This window comes from Neophocaena asiaeorientalis, unplaced genomic scaffold, assembly GCF_003031525.2.
Source record: "Neophocaena asiaeorientalis asiaeorientalis breed wild unplaced genomic scaffold, Neophocaena_asiaeorientalis_V1.1 scaffold327, whole genome shotgun sequence".
In the NCBI taxonomy this organism is placed as follows: domain Eukaryota; kingdom Metazoa; phylum Chordata; class Mammalia; order Artiodactyla; family Phocoenidae; genus Neophocaena; species Neophocaena asiaeorientalis.
This window is the reverse complement of record NW_020174560.1, coordinates 1,728,466-1,747,797: the sequence shown is the minus strand read 5'-3', so window position 1 is coordinate 1,747,797 and position 19,332 is coordinate 1,728,466. Positions and strand designations below refer to the sequence as shown.

Sequence of the window (19,332 nt, the reverse complement as noted above, 5' to 3'; positions counted from 1 at the left end):
GAAGTTCTTTATATGTAGGTGTATATATATATATATATATATATATATATATATATGTTTATTAGCATGTTTAATGTATTTAGTATATATATAGTATAAAATATTTAAATATGCTCCTGTCATCTCCCACTTACACACTGAGATTGCCATAAATTAGGACTTAGGATTTCTCACCTAGACTTTCCCAACATCCTTCTAATTCAGGAATGGCAAATGGTTAGGTTATGCCTGCTGCCACTTTCTCTTCTTTTCCTTCTTACACTAATGACAAGCATTACTTCTTTATTACTGGAGACTTTCCTGCTGAGTCCAGATGCAGTTCTGAAGTCCTTCTCAAAGCAGCATTCCATAGAGACACTAGTAGACTTGAGAAGCAAGTGGAATCCCATTTGTCCTCTCCTCTCTATCCTTCTCCACCAGATGGTATGTAGATAGTATAGATTGTGCCATCAGAGATATATCACTGCAGGAAATCTGATTATGTCACTTCCATGTTTAAAAATCTATGAGTCTTATCTTGCTTACAGAACAAGTAACAGCTCACTGGTTGAGTGTGTAAGACCTTTTATAATCCAATTCTAATAGAAAAGTTCAGACTTGTCATTACTGACACAAGTCCTCTAATCGCTCATGGCAACACATCCCATTTATGCAATCTGAAGGTCTTTTATGTTTCTTTTGTTCATGCCATTACTTCCTCCTAAAATTCCCTTCCCCATTCACCACAAGCCTGTTTAACTCCTACAGACTCTTAATCTTTCCTAAACTTCTCTGAGCAGAATTAGTTGATCCTTCCTCTGGATCTCCAGAAGACATTTTTAACCTTTAGTAGAGAATATAGCATTTTTCACGATTATGTTTTTAATTACTGACACATATGGCTAGAATATTATTCCAAGTAACAACTGTGTCCTATTCAATGCAAAATGCCTAGCAGGTGCTTAGTTAAGATATATTAAAATAATACATTCAGCGAGCAACCCTCTTTCCCCTTTGTGAACAGTGACAACAATGTTTGCTTATTTCTCTTTACTCATTTACTCAACAAGTACGTTTTTGAATATCTACTATGTGTTAGTCATAAGCAATATCCATGACAGAAATCTGCAGTTTCAGCCAAAGCATCACATTGCATCTAAAGCAACAGAAACCAAGTGAGAACAACTTTAAGTAGGTTTTGTGCAAACATTTCAATTTGTCGTGCTCCCTTCTATGGATAAAGGAACTATAAAGGTAGTATTTAGAACTCAGGGAGTATGGCACAATTCTTGGCTCACTTTGATAAATATTGATCTTGTGTAAATTACTCAGGAGAGGCAGTTGATGGTTCTCTGAGCAGCACACACACACACACAACCTCCACTCCCTTTTATGCAAAGACATAAATCATTTATGAATAGAGCCCCACATGCTCTATGAATAAGTCCCTTGGTTTCAAAGATGACTGATACTGAAGGATTTTTCTCATTTGAGTGCAGACATAAATTTAAGCAAGCAGTTAGACTACATGAAATTACAACGCCCGTTTGTTCACTGTAAGGTGAGAGATGCATAATACGTTTCCAAGGGTAAACATCGCATCCTTCCAAGTAAACACCATTAAATGCAACTGCACGTTTGCGCCTTTAATAAAACTGAAGGCAAGGGAGTAGCTCTTTGGAAACATCACATGCCATGATCATTCAATTTTAAGTTTCTGGTGCTGGTGGAAAGTGGAGTGTTAGTGTGTGTATGTTTGTAGAATTGTGCAGAATTCTTTTTCTTTGACTACAGTTGAATCAAGCTTTTGGTTTCATCTGGAAATTGTGAATAGCACAATGAGGGGTCTGTGTGTAGTGAGGAGTCATTAAGAAAATAGTTGGCTGGTGGGAAGCAGCAGCATAGCACAGGGAGATCAGCTCGGTGCTTTGCGATGACCTAGAGGGGTGGGATAGGGAGGGTGGGAGGGAGGCTCAAGAGGGAGGGGATATGGGGACACGTGTATGCATATGGCTGATTCGCTTTGTTGTGCAACAGAAACTAACACGGTATTGTGAAGCAATTATACTCCAATAAAGATTAAAAAAAAAAAAAGGCAGCAAACTTTGGTTCTCAGGGAGTCTAGTGGTTAAGATTAATAATGAGAATGTTTAATCTCTAGGGAGTTCATCACTGAAAGGACAGGGGGAGCATAAAAAGAGACTGACAAATAGCTTGTGGTCACTTGGAAGGAGCTGGAATTTGTCATTCGAGCTCACACAAAGGGTCAAAATGCTGAAACTTCTTGGGAGAAATAAAGGATTGTGATTTAGGCTTCTCGGTACATTTGTTTATGTGACATTCCCCACCTTGAATGTTTTTTGTCTTCCCACTTCCAACTTTTTGCATTCTGTGTATTTTTGTCAGTTTTCTTCACAATTTAAAAGGCTTATAACCCATGACACAAGAAATCCTAGTTTTAGGAATTGATGGACAGAAAATCTTTAATGAAAGTGGGATATATATATACTAGAGAATTACTGCAGAAATATTTGTAGAAGAGAAAACAAGAAGCCACTTAAATGCCTACAACAGGAGATTGGTTAAACAAATTATAGATCATTCCTACAAAGAAATGAAATGCAGCAGTTAAAAGTACAGCAGGTAAGTATAAATATACCAGATGGAAGTTTGTCCAAGTGGTATTGAAGTTAAAAAGAAAGAGGCTGCAGAACAGTAATTACAGTGTGATTCCTTTTAAAACAAATAAAACAAAACCACCATATCATGTCTATATACACAGGTATGGTTTATGACGGCTATATTTTAGGAATGTAATTAAAGCAACAGTAAGGTGAACTTTGACTTTTGCATTAAATATGTCTGTATTAGTTGAATTTATTATAACACAAATATAATCAAAGGGTTGTTTGATTATATTTTCATAATTGAAAATAATTCTTTTTAAAAAAGCTGATTCATCTTTCAGATTCAAGCTCAAATGTCATCTTATCTAGAAGTGAATTCTCCCATTTATGAAATGAAGTAAAATTTTGTAACACTTGCTTCATATTGTTGCAACATTATGTAGGGAGCACTTAATTGGCTATCAGAAGACTAGAGTTTAAATCCATTTCTGCCACTTTCTACCTGTAGAGTCATCTTGGGAAGTTATATAACTTCTAAGCCTAAATTTTCCTTTCTGTAAAAAGAGAAAAACACTAACTCCACAGATTCCTTGGCAATTGTAAAGAAGAGGCATAAATATACTGGTTATTTGTGTGCTTATCTTGTGTATCCTATAACATTTCAATCCCCATGAGAGCAGGGATTCCTACATTCATTAATTCAGTAGATACAGGAGCAACTATTATATGTCAGGCACTGTACTAAGTTTTAGGGCTACAACAATAAACAAGAAAGATGGCATATTCTTCCATATGAATCTTACAGGTAAGTGAAGAGAATACACAATAATCAGACAATTGCCAAACAGTGTAGTAAGCGTTATAATAGGAGAATCAGGAGACTCCTGTAGGAGGTGATATTTTCAGCTGAGACTCAGAGGACGAATAAGCTTTAGCAGACAAAAAAGGTAGAGAGGATTTGAAGAGTGTGTGAAGTACAGGGAAATTATTGAATAACAGTGTAGAGCATTGAGCATATTAAATACGTTCAGCATGGCTGGAACTTAAAGGGTGAGGAGTGACGGGTGAAATATGAGGTTTTGCACTTCCCTGACATGCTTCCTCATCCTCCCTGAGTGTTGCTGATTCTCCCCAATAATTAGTGGAAGATCACAATATTATAGGGTAGAATTTCAATGTCTTCCAAGCAACTGGACGCAGCAGCCACTGGAGGATTAAAGCGTCTGAAAGTCTGAAAGCCAGCATCATCTTAACACTTATGTAGAGACCCAGCAGCGTCCAGGATACATGAATCCACTCAAACTTCTTCAAGGTCAGGACAGAAACGGTGTTCTAAGCCAGGTAATCTGGGATATGGAAGTGAAAGAGATGAAGAGAAGAATTTTTGTTTGTTTGGAGTAGGGGATATGTCAGGAATGACAGATATATCAACTCAGCCATATCCTTGGTGCAATTACAGGCAAAGAGTCAGAGAAAGGGGCATAAGCATCCAAATCCCAGTTGCTTAAAAAATCAAGAAGCTTCTGACCATACAGAAAGCTCTGGCATTAAGATTAATACTTGGAATATTTTTTTTAAAAGTCTACTGCATTTGAGTAGCATAATACAACATCTAAGAATCATAGCATTTTAGTGCTTAAATACACTTTTTATGGCACCTGGCTATCTCTCTCATTTCTTAGAGGATGAACCCTGATGCCCAAGGACAATGAACTCTAGTCATTTATCCACACAGGCTTCCATGAATTATCTCTAACAAGTGCCTACTGGCTGTTCCCAGTCTTGTACTCTGGGAATAGAAAGATAGAAGAGTGCTTTCCTCTGGCTGCATTGTGCTTACCATCTAGTAGTAAATGATGTAAGATATTTTGAGATATGACATGATACAGAGGAAATATCATGAGTAAAACCTGGAGGAAGGGATTCAGGAAGATGTTACTGGAGCATTGAACTTGTTCTGAAGAAGGGCAAGGCTTCTGCAGTTTCGTAAAGAAAAGATAACACTGTAGACAGAGGAATTAGGACATACAGACAATAGCATAAACATGCTAAATCAAGACAACCATTGGCAATAAAGCAATTTCAGACCCCTTGGTCTGGATATGAATGGCATTTCCTTAACATCAATCCCATACCTGAACAAAAAGAAATTTGAGGGTGATGGATGAATTTACTTCTTCTGACACCATTATTTGCTAGACAAAAACATCTAATAATATGTTATGGATGTGAGTTTCTAAGAATTTTATTCTTCAAAAGTTAAAGAAAGATGAACGGGTATTAATCACTTAATTCAGATTTTAAGGAAGGAAATAATGGTTATGTGCAAGGTGGCTAAGTGAAGAAAGTAGTGGAAGAGGGGCCGATGCATTTTAAATATACTAACTGACTATGTACATAATTTTATTTACTTTTCACAACAACTTAGGGTGTGAATATTATTATCCCATTTAAGGGATGAGGAAAATCGAGGCTCAGAGACATTAAGTGACTTTTCAGGAGGCACAGAGCCAGCAGGTGCTGGGCTCCGAATTTGAGTCCTAGTCCATCTTCACTGTGCGTGTTCTTTCTGTTACGTTACTGTTTCTCCCAGGAACCCTGTGCAATCAAGGCTGTGATATCTGGAAGTTCATAAAAGCAAGTAAAGCTATCTATAGCTATATTTCTATAAAAGAAATACAGATTGTGAAGGATAGGCAAAATTTATCCCAAAACTTTATTATCAAATATACAGAAAAGTAGAAAGAAATGTACAGTGAACATCCATCTATCAACCACCTAGGTTCTACAGTTAACACTGCACTGTTTTTCCTTTGTCAAGATTGGTACTTTAAAAAGAAATAAACTTCTGAGTATATAAAAACTACCAATTATAATATTAAGTCTACAAACAATTATACAACTGTGAATATTATATCATAAGTTCCATGAAGTCAAGAACCACGTTTGTTTCTCTCTGTGTAGCCAATGCCCAGTGTGACTCTTGGCACGGAGTTGGCCCTTGATAAATCTTTATTGAATGAATGGATGACACAATCCCAGTGAGTAAAAATGGGATTCAGCTAAAGAAGATAATATAGTATGCTCTCTGAAAAGTTAATGAGAGGAAAACATGTTCCATAGATGGAAGGAAACAAATCTCCTGGGATCAATATATCAGAGGATAGTCAATCTAGTAAAGAATAAACTGAAGCTACTCTTTCTGAATAGCCTGACACACTTCAAGAGGGTGTGGAGAACTTAAAATGAATATGGTAAAACTCAGTAGACTAATGTGAAGTCTTTCATATTAGTTAGTGATCAATTACACAAGTAGAGGAGGGGCAGCTGTTGCTTGGCAGAGTTTATGTATTTAAACTGTGGAAGAGGAATGGAAAGGAAATGGATTATGAGGAGCCAGTAGTATAAATATGTGGTTAAAAAGATAAACCAGACTTACCAGTACAGAAAAAAATATATACATTACAAGAAGTAATAGTCCCATTGTACTCTGAGTATTCCTCTCACACTGCGATCTACCTAGTGCTATTGAATGAATCTTATGTGTCTACTGGAATAGAGAAAGGAGTTTATGGTGATAAAAAGTCAGAAAATTATTGGAGATTAGAATTGTTAGAGGAACATGATATTTTTAGACTAAGAAGGAGAGAATAAGGGAGAATGTGATAATGATCTCCAAATATTTGAAGGGCTGAAAGAAAAGAAGTAGATACTGGTTTCAAAATGGCAGCTAAGCTGACTGCATATACATATACATATGTACACATACTAATATAAATAAGTCATATTTTATATTTTAAATATGTAAAATATATGAACCTAAACACATACATAAGAATTAAAGCATAAGGATTTCCACATAAGAATTGTTATACTTTGTGGCCCAGGAACAGACAGCAAACATATGAGATAAACTTGAAAGAAAGCTAGAGGTCAGGACTCCTGTGGAAGAACGCAGTTGTAAAGATGGGAAACAGTACAGATGATCCACGCTCAGAGGTTGTCTATCTCTGGCATCTCTCAAGAGAGTAGGAAAGTAGTTGGGCCAATTAACCACTGTAGACCACACACACACATACACCAGGGGTAGAGGAATCTGCCTTGAGATCAGAAGAGTGATTGTGGGAGCTTCAGGCAGATACACAAGGCAGTTCCTAGGTCAGATGATTCAGGAGACGGTCCCTGGAGGCCTGGCTAATGGCACCATGGGCCCGCTCGCTCCCACTGGAAACCAGGGGACAGTGAACCTCAGCAGTAGCTCTCACACCTCCTCTAAGGAAGCATAAAGTTGAATTGGAATCTCAACGGCAAAGGTGAACACCAAATGAGGAAACATCAAACATGCAAGAAAAGTCTACAGTGTAAAAAAGACAATAAATTCAACAAGCAGAACTTACACCCAAAGAAATAGAGTTAATGGAATGATTAGAACTGGGCTGGTGGAAACAAAATAGTTATGTTATTTATTAATTCTAAAAGCAAAGCTAAGGCCAATAGAGGAAAGTACCAGGAAGTTAGACTTCAGCAGAGTGTGAAATAAGAACTTTTCAAATAATTATGTTCACCCTACGCTGGACTTCAGTCAAGCATGTACAAGCTCTGGCCTTGAAAAAATATTGACATTTTAATTAAATACTCAGTTAAAGGTATAGAAAGGTGCATTATCAAAACAGAGTAATTTAATAACAATAACAAGAAAAAAAAATAATTAGCCGAGACTAAGTTAATTGACCCAGATACCAGGGAACAGGGATAAATAACCTATGTCACTGGATCTGGTATAAAGTAGCCCTACAATAAGTATTTTTCAAATAAACCTGAGCACCACAAGTGCAAATATACAATCATTTTTTTCACCAGCAAAATGACATACATACATGGTGTTCTGTGAATATTCACTCTAGTAGGGAAGCCAGCTAATAAATAAATATATAATATAAATGTAAGTGGTGAAAATTTCCAGAATGAAAAATTCAGATGGGTAAGGGGAGAGACGATAATGTGTGATCAGTTTTGTGGGATTGGTTGGTTTAGAAGGTGAGTTAGGAGACATTTGAGCAGAGACCTGAGTGAAGTGAGGTAGAGAATTAGTCAACTATCACTCCTGTACCAAATGTACCAACACTTATTATCTCTGGGTTTCAATGTGTCTGGGCCCTAGGTGTGGCTGAGTTGGTCCCGGTGTCTGGCTCAGCGTCTCTCACAAGGCTGCAGTCAAGGTGACCTCTGGGACTGCAGTCCTTGCAAAGCCGGAGAGGACAGGGAAGGATCCTCTGCAGTCTTACTCAAGAGGTTGTTGGCAGGACTCAGTTCCTCCCAACCTGTTGGATGGAGGGTCTCAGCTCCTAACTGGCTACTGGTCAAGTGACCACCCTCTGTTCTTTGTCACATCAGTCTCTGCAGAGAGCAGCTCACAAATGGCAACTTGCTTCATCAGAGCAAGTGAGAAGAGCCACAGAGAGAGAGTGAGTAAGAAGGACATCAGAGTCCTTCATAACCTGATCTCTGGATGACATCCCATTGCTTTTGCTCTTCTTTACAGCAGGTCTTTTCTTGTCTGTTCTTTAGAGGCAAGTCACTAGGTCCAGCTCACACACAAGGGAGGGGATTACACAGACATGAATCCCAGGAGGTAGGTCCCTGGGCGTCCAGTTAGAAAGCTGCCCACCACAGGAGGCCGCTGTCCACAGATCTGGGGGAAGAGCACTGCAGATGTTGGGAACAGCAAATGCAAAGACCAGGGCTTGTTTGACAGAGAAAAGGCTGGAGAGGAATAAAAAGAGGAGGAGGTGGAGCTTATAAAGTAGGCAGGGGTCAGATCCTAGATCATATGGCACTTTTCAGGTCTCAGAAGTTTGGATTTGATGAGTGTGAAGAAAATTTCTTGGAGGGATTTGAGTCAAGGAGGTTGAATTAACCTTTCATTTATGAGATCACAGTGACAGCAAATGGTACATGCATTCTACTTGTTTATTTATTTGTTTGTTATGATTTACTCTTAATGACCTTTCTAAAGGGAAGCTGCCAATTCCATACCTATATTCCCTATATTAAAAAATTATGTTATTGGGCTTTAAAAAAAAAAAAAAAAAAAAAAAAAAAAAATTATGTTATCTTATTGGTTTTTAACACCCTGAATCTGACAAGCCAGTGATCTATAGGGAGATGATTTGAAATCAGATTTTTTAGGATTTGATCTCCCCTATGTTTTTGGGGAAGAAGAATTAGTTGATTTATTATTAATAATTATTAGTATTTCATTGCTGTTCTTTGCAATCAGTTGAGCTTGTCCCACATCAACCTCAGGCAAAGTCAGGAAAACAAGAGGCTGGGATGAGAAACAACATGGTGAACTTGTGATCCTGACTGTGCATGGGGAGCCATGGGGGAGGGTCTCCTAGTGCCCATGGATAATCAGGGAGTGCAGGGTCTAATTCCTCCCAGATAATAAACACACTTGTTAATTCCCTCTCCCTAGTTATCCGGGTCAGTTAATCCCAGCACAGAGCTGCCAACTGAACTCTTCCCTGGCCAAACTGCTCTGCTTTGAAATTCTCCTGCAGGCTACCTCACCCAGTGATGTCAGAGGGGGTGAGTGCCCGCCAGCCCTCCCCTCTCACGAGATGCTGTGTGTGCTGTCTTTGCTCAGGAAACATCTGGTTGATCTGCTAGTCCTCCAGCGGGTTGCTGGGTGTTTCATAAGTTAGTGGAACAGAATAGGATGGGAAGACATGGAGCTTCAGTGATTATTCAACCCCGCCAGCAAGTTACAAACTAAAATGAGATGTGAGGAAACGGACTCCCTGGCAGGCCCTCTCCAGGGACCTGGCACCTTGGCTTCACAGTCACATTTCCTCGCTTGTGATGGAAAATGAACGCTGTTTACAAGAGCTTGAAGTGGCTGGAAGGGGACAGGAGCCAAGCAGTGTAGTGGAAGGAGAGCTCCTACTTGGACACTTTCAGCAATCCAGCAATTATTCAACACCATCCTGAAATAAGGCTCCTAATGAAGAGTATTACTGACTGTTCCTGAAATGAAACTCCACATTCATTGGTAAACAGAATCCACGACCACTTAGAAACAGACCCAGCCCTTCCTAAGCTGTTTGACATAGAACAAAAGTTTCTGTGTGCCTTTCACTGAGCTCTAAGTACCCTTTTCATCCTGCTTGGTTTCCATTAACTTTTTTCTCAGTTTATGAACCACTAGAGAGGAATCAGGTGAAATAGATAAGAGAAAATGGGTTTGGGGTGCTACCCTCACCCCCACCAACCTCCATATCTGTCCCTGGGGGAATCAGGTTTTCTTAACTTCCAGGTTCTTGGCCTGCAAATGAAAAGCACTTCTCTTCTTACCCTGTTTGCCCCCTGCCTCTCTCCCCTCCAGCAGCTACATCAATAATACCTTCCTACTGTGTGGACTTCTAGACAGTCTGTATAAGTCCTCCAAAAGTGTTCAAACAGAATGGAGAAGCAAAAAACATTTTTTAAAATTTTTAAGCAGTAAGATTAAGCAAAAATATAACTGAACGACAAAACAATTCTAGCAGTTAAAAATTCATTTGTCCAAAAGCTCACTCTTTTCTTAAGAAATAGGTGGAACACAAGATAAAGCATAAATTTTTATATCCAGCTTTTTGGCATAGGTTCAAATTGAGATCCTGGAGCTTTAGGATTGCTGCTCCACCATTGATTCATTCATTCCTTTAGCAGAGAGCTTGAATATTGTGTGTTCACTATATTGAGTGTATAGCTGGGAACAAGACAAAGTTCCATGTCCTCTGGGAGTCTTTGTATGTATAGAAGTGGGAGGATGAATCAATCTAATGTGTGTGAAGTGCTCAGATTGTGCCTGGCATTTAGAAAGTGGTCAATAAATCTTTGCTATTATTAGCTATTACCTCCCTTGTGCTTTGACTCAAGCTATTCCGTTTACCTCCCCAAGTTTCAAAGGAAATCCCCCACCCGTTTTGTCAAATTTCTGTCCAAATTCAACATTTAGCACAAGGAATTGGCTCACACGATTATGTAGCCTGAGAAGTCCCAAAAAGATTTTGGAAACTTTTTTTTTTTTTTTTGCGGTACACTTGCCTCTCACTGTTGTGGCCTCCCCCGTTGCGGAGCACAGGCTCTGGACACGCAGGCTCAGCGGCCATGGCTCACGGGCCCAGCCGCTCTGCGGCATGTGGGATCTTCCCGGACTGGGGCACAAACCCTTGTCCCCTGCATCAGCAGGCGGACTCTCAACCACTGAGCCACCAGGGAAGCCCTGGAAACTATTTTTAAGTAGACATAGCACTGAACATAACTGTTGTTGAAAACTTTATTTATATACTTTTATCTTATTTACATCTATGTAATTTCCTTCTTCATAACAATTATGTTTAGATCACTCATGAAAATTTCAAGAGCTATTAAACAGCTAACCATCAGCTTGTTATCTTTCTTCCTGACAAATTCTGTAATAGAAGTAACATGAACTTATTTGACTTTTAGCAAACACAAGATAAAAGTATTTAATGTTGAAAACTCTAAAGATATGCCTGTTTTAATTAAACTGACTAAACTAAAACTAGCTTTTCTTTTTTTGATAAGTGGGCACAAACCTTTACTGTGAATCTTGTTTTTCTTTTAGTGCTAGAGCACAATGCAGCACACCATGGCTTACACAAAGTCACACTCCTTTACATGTGTTTTTCAAAATGATCCTCCATTGAAAGGAGAATTGTAGGAATGCAGAAAACCTTGGAGTTGTCTTTGACCCAACCCTCATGAGACCTTAGATGCAACGGCTGCATTGAATGACATAGGATATCAGAGACTGGTGGTAGAGCTGCTTGTTAAAAATGAAGACATTTTATTTTAAATTTTTAGTTTGAAGGTGTTGACTGAAAAACAATGCACAATGTGAGAGTTGTGAGTTAAGTTTTCTTTGGGGCAAAATGAGGACTGTAGCCCAGGAGAAGCCTCTCAGATATCTCTGAGGAACTGCTCTAAAGAGGTGGAGGGAGGTCAGTATATATGTGATTTTAGTGAAGGGGGATACATGCAATCAAGTACACATTTTGGCAGAGGGTTGCTGCCAGTCACAAGAAGGTTGCTGCTAGTCATGAGGAGCAGACGTCTCCTTTAATGATTTTAGTGATTTTCTAGATATTTTCTAGATATAGGAAGAAGCAAGAAATCAGGTTCATAAAATCTTCTCCTGAAAATAACTATCTGAAGACCTGTTCTGCCAGATCCTTCCAGAGCACGGAGTACCTCATTCCTGATCTCCACCATGAACTCTTTTCAGGATGCGTCAAAAGTCAGTGACTGCATTGGCTAGTGATATCATACTTGTAGTGACAGATGGCAAGTGACAATTTTTAGTTGGCAGTGCCCTCTCATGGTCATAAATTCGACCATGGTTTGGGAGGCATTTCATCATTTTGTCCCAGGCAAAGATCTCACTGATAGGCCACTCAGTGTGCTATTACTGGACTAGGCCCTATTAACTATAGCCAAAATTCTCTGGACCACTGATTTACTAGTCTGTTATGGTCCAGGAAATTATTCCCTCTTGATGCTTCTTTCCATATCTAAAGTTACACTATTACCATCACTGATCTTGTATAGAACTATATATCTGGTCAACAGCCTTAAGTCACCTTCTTATTATTTTATCAGAGGCTCAGTCACATATTTAGTAAGGAAAGAAACAACAATCTTACAAAATAGGTAGAATATAAGTAATATAGCTAGTAGTATTTGTAAGGTTATAAGTAAGAATTTAAGCCAAGAACTTCTGTTAGGATCCACACAGTATACCCCTAGGTCATCTGACTTAATCTGTTCTATACCAATCCTTACCTTTAAAGGAAATGATATACTGGCATTGTTCATAAGGCACCCAGAGACATTTCCTTGTATTATTTAGCCTGGCTACCCTTAGTATGGTTGAATTGTTCCCAACATAAGGGGGGCCTTTTATATTTATGGCAAGGGTCAGAGCAACTATGATTGATTGACCAAGTGAGGGAGTCCCATCCAGTAATATCAATAGTGGCCCAAACAGAACTATAACTTCTTTCTTCTAGAATAATTTCCTAAGGGCCATCCAATTAGAGCCTTGGAGTGGAGAAATCCACCAAGGTAACCAGAAGTACTGGATATAGGTAACTGACCGTAAACTCAACAATTCAATTAATTTTAACTCTGCTTAAGATTGTGAAATACGTTTAGTTCATAAGCAAGTGTAAGCAATTATCAAAGTAACTGGTACACAGGCCGGGTTTGGCATCTTGGATCAGCTGTCTACTTTAGATGTCTACTTTAGATGTCTTCTTCTTACCATCGTGGTCTGGTAGTTTCTCCTCGGTTTGAGCATTGTTTTAAGGTGATTTTGAGGTCAGCAGTGCTCTGTATAGGCCAGTCCATTTCAGGGGCCCTTTTTAAGTGGAAATATTAATCCAAGAGTCAATTCCCTTCAGGTTCACTGTGCATGAGCTAGTGAAGAGGACCTGATAAGGGTCCTACCATCTAGGTTGGAGACAGTCTTAAATGATGTCTTCTCCAGTATGCATAATCTCCTGGTTGCAGGTCATGGGGCATATGATCTTCATCCAAAGATGATTAATGAGAAAAACTTCAGAAACAAACTAGAGTTCCTTTTAATGATTCAGCTAAAATTTACAAGAATATAGTAATAAGGAGCTATTTGGGAAGTGGCTCTTAGTAAATATAGACCTCAATTAACAAAACTTGAATTTACTCTCCACAGAAACATGATCTTTTTCTCTCTAAAATTACCCTCATTTCTACCAAATATAGCCAAATTAAGACTAATTTGTTTGCTAAATAATCCTGGCTTCAAAAATCTTGGCCTGATGATTTACAGAAGTGTAATTAATCAAACAGGCTCATTTGAAATTGGCTTTGCTGGAACGTATTATTTGGCACCTCGGATTGAATTTTTAAAAGGCGTCTCAAGGCCAGGAAAGCCATGGCAAAGGCCTGTCAATGATTTCACCTGAGTTATCTACATATTTGGGTGAATTCCTCCCTTTTCAAGGTCCCCAAAATACTTCGAGATTTCTGCACCTGCTAGGAGATGGCTTTCCTAATTTACCTGATTTTTAAAGTTGCTGGCAACCGAAGAGTTTCCAGTCTCTGGAGGAATCAAGTAGAGCAAAGATAAATGTTTCAATTCTGCTTACAAACATATAATTTACCAAGTTGCTGTAACTCATAATTAGCTTGAAGGGAAGGGTTTCCTTATATCTGGAAAACACAGATTAAAAGCTACTAATATTTTAGACAGAAACCATAAAAATTATAAACATATTCACCAGTTCACACAGTCCTATATAACTAATCCTTTTCATTAACAGTTTTATGACGCCATCAGGTTTACCATTAGAATTCTTAATTTCTTACCCAGTTCAGCAGTATGATCTAAAAGTTTTCAGAAACCTGTACTTGTCAAAATGTCCTTGCTAAGGAGCTTCTCGAAGAGGAAGCATTTTTGCAAAACATCAGAGTAAAACAATAACTGTCTATGAATGATGAAAGACCACAGAAGGCATGGTTAAAGAGCTGCTTACAGAGACTTCCCTGTTGGTGCAGTGGTTAAGACTCTGTGCTCCCAATGCAGGGGGCCTGGGTTCAATCCCTGACCAGGGAACTAGATCCCACATGCACGCCGCACCTAAGACTTCACATGCCACGTATAAGGAGCCCATGTGCCACAACTAAGGAGCCAGTGAGCCGCAACTAAAGGAGCCCTTGAGCTGCAACTAAAGGAGCCTGCCTGCCACAACTAAGACCTGGTGCAACCAAAAGGAAAAAAAAAAGACTTGCTTACAATGCAATTGACACAGAAACTTGATTACTGCTGCGACATACAATATTTTAAAATAATGACTAAAATTATGACTGATAACATTTTACCAGGACATATCCGATTTTTAGGAATTCCATATAATTTCTAGAATATTAATTATTAAAAAATTAATAACATTGACTCATACAGTATAACCTAAGAAGATTTATTACTCATTTGACAATGCTTCCCATGTAATTTAACATACTAAATAAACCTAATTAGTTTATAGCTCTCTTTGGGATGTTTCAAGGGTCCTTTGAAGCATCCCAAAGTTGGCTAGAGGTCAAAGGAACTACATTAAAATTTGATTTGGGAAATTTGTTATCAAAAATATCAAAAATTTTCAAAACATGTGGTCAAATAGGATCATAGGGCACTGTGAATCAATAGTTATTCACTTAACCAAAGTGATAACAAAAGATTTCAAAGGCAAATACAGAAAGTTATAACAGATTACTCATTAAAGGTAAAATAAACTTTACAATCTGTTATCAAAAGCAGATCAATATGTTACGAAAACTGACCTCTTAAAAGAGAAAAAAAAAAAAATTCTGGTTTTGCACCAGCTTACTTTTTAAAATTTATTCAGTTAAATTTATTCTAAACTTACCCAATCCTGACCAGGCACAAAATTCTTTTCTCACGGTTCCTTTTCCATAAACTTTCCATAACTTTCTGTATCCATATTAGTATCCATATTAGTTTGTTCTTTTTTTCCATCCAGAAACAACTATCTCTAAGACAAAATTACTTTCTTTTCCCTTAACAAAATGCAGTTCTATTCCTCATACCTTCTTTTACTGAAAACACACATCCTACTTTGCTACTGTATACTGAAATTTTTCCCGTATTATTTCGAGTAGCTTTAATTACATGTTTAAATTCAAATACTCAACTCTTAAAAACCTTAATTTCTAGTGAAAACTAAGAAGTAAGCAATTATGAACTTCTACATTAGCATTCTGTAGATTGGCAAACATAAATAACAGTAATAATTTCTAAAAACGTGCTTTCTTATAGAAAATATCTGTGTGGAACCGAACATATTTATTGATAGTCCTAAATCCCTTTAGTTTCTTGGTAAAAGGAAGCCAATATTCAGTAATTAATGTTTCAGTATCCTGTTTGATTTGGGAATGACCTAACTATTCAATAAACTTTCATCTTTTAACTTAATTTAGCACAAATCTAAACTTCAAGTTACCAGAATCTGGAGAGATTTTTAAATTTTTTTATTGAAATGTAGTTGATTTATAATGTGCTAGTTTCAGGTGTACAGCAAAGTGATTCAGTTATATATGTCTATATAAACAGATATGTATATGTATATATATAAAATATACACATATATATATACATACATATTATATATATATATTCTTTTTTTACCTTCTCTTCCATTATAGGTTATTACAAGGTATTGAGTATAGTTCCCTGTGCTATATAGTAGGTCCTTGTGGTCAGAGAGATTATTTTTAAGTAGATATTCCTAAAATATAATTATTCCTAAGGAGTTCACCCAAAAGCTCTTATCTCATTCACACTTAACTTACTTATAAAAACATAAAAATGTCATCATACTGAGTTATTTTTCTTGCTGAAATATTTGCAACAGATATAATAAGATCTTATTTGACTTCTATTAAACCTGTTTATACTAAAAGTAGTAGTATACCAAATATTATCCTAGATCTCTTGAATGTGGAAAAACTTATGGATTAGTCTATATTTCTGACAGTATACTTGATTTATATAATGCTTGTTCATCTTTAAGCCAATTAACTAGAGCCTTTAAAAAATAATTTTGGAAATACCATTCAGAGGTACAAAAAAATTACTATCTATAGCAAACATATACAGATACACAAAAACATAAAGAGGCAAACAGAGATCTTCTAGCTTTCATTTAAAAATTTTAGCCATGAAGCAGATATGATAATATGAAACTCACTAGTTTATAAAAGAACAGTTGGGTCCATTGTGTTTCTGGCAGATGGAATAAATTAAGTCTACCTGCTCAGATAGCTTTTTAATAATATTTGTAAAAGACACTTTTAAAATTTTTCATAGTTCTAATTTTAAAAATAGTCTTTTCTCTTTTTTTTCTCCTTCTGATAAGAATTCCCTTGCTTCCTAGAGAAGACTATGTAGAATATTTATATCTCAAAGGCACAAAGAAAGAATGGAAGCTGCACCAAAGGCTTTTGTTCCTTAAGTCCAGAAGGTTTACAGTATCTGCAAACCTTCTGAGATCAAAAGGGTACATTTGGGCATTGGTAGAAAGGAAAAGAGGGCTTTGAATTATTTCTATATCTTCACTTTTGTTCTTACAAAGGCTTGATTTGTAAGACAAGTACAGTTGTCTTTAATTCCTCAAAGAATTGGGTAGCAACCTGAATGATACAGAGGCCGTCCCACCCATCCAACTATACTATCCTCAATTCCCTTCTTTACATCAGGGAGAAGACCTTCAACTAAGATGGAAATCAAAAGATCCTATGTTCTAGATTTAGAGCTGTGTGTCTGTGGAGTGTTTTAGTAAATCCTTCCACAAAGCCTTCAGAATATTTCTTTCACTCTGGCTATATAGTTTCATTTTAGCTTAGAGGAGAAAGCCTAAAAAAAGGTCCCATCAGGCTCTGAATGTCAAATTCCAATTTGGCCAATTTCCTACCATAGAGCTACTAAAAAAAAAAAAAAATTCCTTTTGAATATCTTATCAGGTTTCAGCTGGACAAACAGTACATATTCCTAGCAGTACTGAACAACCCCATGAGGACAAGAGGCATTCCCAAAGAGTGCAAAAAATATTATCCTCCCAAGATCCAGAGACACTCCCAAAGATAACCAAAAGAAAGAAAGCCTCAGACAATTCCCATGAAAGCAGACAACAGGGGTAGGACCCTGGCCGCACATGCAGTGCAACCCACATTTCTTCCCAGCCAAAATTTTTGGGGACCCCAACTTGGCTGTTGCCAAGCCAAGTTCTCAGGACAAAAGGTAGACAAACAAGAAGGCAATGGCTGTCCTTGGGAAAGAAGGGATCTACAACCAATGTGTACTCAAAAGTAAATTCACAATTTAAAGATCTAATTCTTATAAATGTTTTCTGCCTTCCAATCTGAATTTGGAAAGGAAGGGAGAAAGTGGAATTTTACCTTCCTCTGTTAACCAGGCACCACAGATGGAGACAGAGATGACAGAGCTGACTTTGGTAAGAATTCTTACCTTTGATGGCTTCTGCCAGTTTTCCTAGGATCCTGTCTGCAGTGAGTAGGGTGTCCCAGCTGGTCCCATCCTGGTCACCAAAAATTTTAGAGGAGGAAAAATCATTTTCCCTCTATGCTTTATGATGAATATTTGGCTGAGACCCCTTTTTTTCTATGATAAAAATGATAATATTATCTAGGTTAAAAGTTCTCCACTGTGGCCACTGTGATTCAAGATTATCTTTGGTAAGGTGAGCCTATTTGTCCAGCCCTAAAACAATATTTTATTCACCTGAGGTCCCAAGCGGACTCAGAACAACTTAAGTCAGACCCAGTCTGACTCTAGCCTCAGTCCAGTTTCTAAGCTGGACCCAGTCAAATTGCAGACCAAGTCTGGTTTCTAAGTCAGATAATCTGATTTTGGTGAGTTTCTGGACTCAGTCAAGAAAAAAAAAATGCTCTAATAAAATCTGGAAACTCAAGGAAAAGCTGCAGAGCTACAATCTGAGAGAGACTTACTCACCACCTCCAGAGGCACCGGGAAAGCAGAGTTCAAGGGCTCAGCAGGTAACCAAGTCTGGTTGCTTTTGCTTCTTGGGGCCTTTGGGGGGGGTCTCCTTAAGTTCCCTCTTCTCACACCAGAGCTGTTAAAAGATAAACTGAGGCATATTAAATTTTTTAAGAGCTTGTTTAAGCAAAAATTAATTCGATTGGACAGCATCCCTCCTAGGAGATAGAAAGGAGCTCGAAGGGAATGTACAAAATGAGAGAATTTTGTAGGCAGAAGGAAGCAGAAACAAGGAAGTTATATTAGGTAAAAAGAAGGTTGGTTATTGCAACATTACTTTCGTTTAGGGGAGGACAGGGGTCTATCAGGCAGATTAACTAGTGCTGATCAGGCAATTCCTGATAAACTGGTTTGAGATTCCATTTTTGGGAGAGCCAAAACTGTAATTAAGTCTTGGTTTGGGATGTGGGGCTTAGCATAAGTGACTCCATTTGGGGCCTGTTGTCCTGTTTTTAAGAGCAGTTAGCCATAGACTCTGAAAGTATTACATATTTTCCTTACATAAGGTGGAGATCTCATTCTCATAAACTGTGCACATATTCCATGTCCTCTGTAGTCTGCTAATTACCTAAGGGAAGAATTTGTTCACCTTTAGGAACTCCACTGCCTAGCACTGAGCCTGGCACATCATGTAGAGAACTTGCAAAGCCACTCACATAACATGCTGCCTAGTTGTTGTTCCATTATCATACCTTATGGAGCACATATTATATGTGTCCAAGCAGACACACACAAAAATACATATAAATAGATTAGCAATATAATTTTTCTGAAGTCCTTCCATTATACTGGTTCTAAACTCTGAGAACCTAAACAAATAAAGTGTTTCTATATTCTCAAGAAAAAAATATATATTCTTCCTTTTAGTTGGGGAGCAGTATAGTAAAATAAACTTTGGGGAAGGTAGACCTGCTTACATTTTGTATGCCTTTTCTTTTTCTCTGACATTTCTGGCTCCTGTAGTGGCTCTGTTCTGATGAGCTGCATGGTGCAGTCACACAGGAGGGCATATTGACAACAGTTTGGGCAAGGAAAGAAGGGGGCTGTGTCCATGGGTGTTCCCTGAACCTCTTTTACTCCCCT

General features: G+C 37.8%; 1 long non-coding RNA gene across 1 annotated transcript; it reads right to left on the bottom strand.

Moving 5' to 3' along the window:
* Positions 1-13,393: 13,393 nt before the first annotated feature.
* Positions 13,394-18,391, bottom strand: LOC112408080 (uncharacterized). The gene is made up of 3 exons (XR_003004878.1): positions 18,205-18,391; positions 17,701-17,770; positions 13,394-13,868 (listed from the first exon to the last, which is right to left on the bottom strand). It is a non-coding gene; the product is annotated as an uncharacterized LOC112408080 (long non-coding RNA).
* Between the last annotated feature and the right edge of the window lie 941 nt (positions 18,392-19,332).